This window comes from Charadrius vociferus, unplaced genomic scaffold (genome assembly GCF_000708025.1).
Source record: "Charadrius vociferus isolate BGI_N301 unplaced genomic scaffold, ASM70802v2 scaffold88, whole genome shotgun sequence".
NCBI lineage: Eukaryota > Metazoa > Chordata > Aves > Charadriiformes > Charadriidae > Charadrius > Charadrius vociferus.
Window position 1 is genome coordinate 2,370,542 of NW_009649619.1, and position 2,045 is coordinate 2,372,586.

The window sequence follows — 2,045 nt, forward strand, 5'->3', positions numbered from 1 at the left end:
CCCTGAATTTCCTCTGATTCATCAGTTTGTTGACAAATACAGTGTTATATCTGGCATAGGAACTGTCTGTCTGGGCTGGGCAGGTGAGTGTGTTACAAACTCAGCAGATATTATTCCAGGTTAAGATACTCTGATATAAAATGTTCTTAGGCTCTCAGCTGAACTCCAATAGTCAAACCGAACAAAAATAACAGAAAAATGGAAGTCAACCAAAGGACTACAGAGTTACCATGAACTCTGAAACCAGGACTGAAAAAGCTGTCTTCGATGTACTCCTATTCCACGTCTATTAAGGTTATCTATTGAAATGTAAGAGGAGTTAGATTTTCTACTATGAAGCACCCTCAGCTGGCCTTAGAGCAAATTTAAATTTTTAATATCACACCAGATGTCTTTCCGGGGCGTGTCTGAATAAAGCAATACCGAGAATAGTCTGTCAACACTATGAGCAGGTAAGAAAACACATAGCAGCAATCGCACAGGGGTGACCCTGAGTGTGCTGTGCAGGTGTTTGGACTGTACTTACCAATCTACCTATACATGAAGGTCTTGTATTTGTATTGCATATGCAACAGCACTGTAACATACTATGTATATACTAAATTGCTCTTACTCTCTGATTAAAAGTTCACTCTTGACTCTCCAGGTCATGAAACACGTGCTGATGCTAGTAATGCTAATGAATAGTGTTGCAGGAACATAATTGGGGTTTGTGGAAAGGGAGTTATCTCATAGCAGATAACAAATGAACCTTTTGGGGATGTAATCCCTATTTTCTGGAGATACGGTAAGAAATGAAATCCTGAATGGCAGAAACATAGAGTTGTCTGCGGTCCATTATTCCTCTGCTGGTCGTGACATACGTTGCGTAGTAAGGTTTGACTGCTGAAGGTGCTGAGCACTCTTAACACACAGCAATGTCCAAATTGCTGTGGTGATCACCTCTCTTAGAGTAGCCCTCGGAGAATACACTAGGCTGTGAAAAGGATGAATCAATATCTATTGTGTATTTTACCAGTGTCCATCAAGAAATCTAGGAAAGAAACTGCTAAGAGGACTTTCTTTATCAGTTTGATTTAGTATAGATACTAGTCTTTACATGTAATGGTATCTTAGAAGTTGATGGCGTATGTTTGGCAGTAAAATAAGCAAAACTCCTTAGGACTGTCTTCTTTAAATCTCTTTCCTAAACTGAAAAAGAAACAAACATTTTTAAAAAATCAGTGCATTATTCCTCTCGTGGTGACATAGTGGTGAGATTTTTTGACTATATGGGGGGATTTCTGCTGCCAGCATCTCTCTGCCATCGTGTATTTTTGAGCTGAGTGATAAAGGCTGTCTTTCTCTTGGACAGATATTGGTAATGGACTTACTCTGCCAAAATCTTTGAGTACAAAATGCTGAATAAAAGTATTTCCATCCACTAATAATAAGTGCCAGAAAGGAGTACACAAGTGGTTTCAAATTTAATCTGCAATGTAGCTGCTGTCTCAAAGATAACAGCATTTTTACCCCCAAGAAATATTGCACCTTGTGTATGTGAGGTAACTGCTATGAGTTGCACTAAATATATATTATTCATTAGGGGACTGTCATTATATCATGTTTGTGAATTCCCCAAAGTCTCCTATCGCTGTCCTCATGACATCTAAACATGTATGGAAACCCGGATTTTGGTGTCCCACTTGACTGACTGATGTTCTGGCTCGCTGAATTTGTCCTGAGCTGGTACCTACTTTTAATGAGTGTACTTGGTCGGTTCATTTAAAATGAATGTACTTTGGGAAGGGAGCTTAATAAATGTATTCACAGTAGCAGAGAGAGCACTCCTTCACAGAGAATATGTAGTGGTATGTTATCTCAGTTTTGCAGAGAAGCAAATAGGAAAAGCTCTTTAATATGGCACTTTCATACTAAACTACGGTGCACTGCCTTCAAATGTATAAAGGCTCAGTATTTGGCCAGTTGCTGTGGGTGGATTCTTTTTTGTCCATTAAAGTATGTTTAAGTATCTCTTTGAAACTTATCTGGTCTCTCATCGGTTA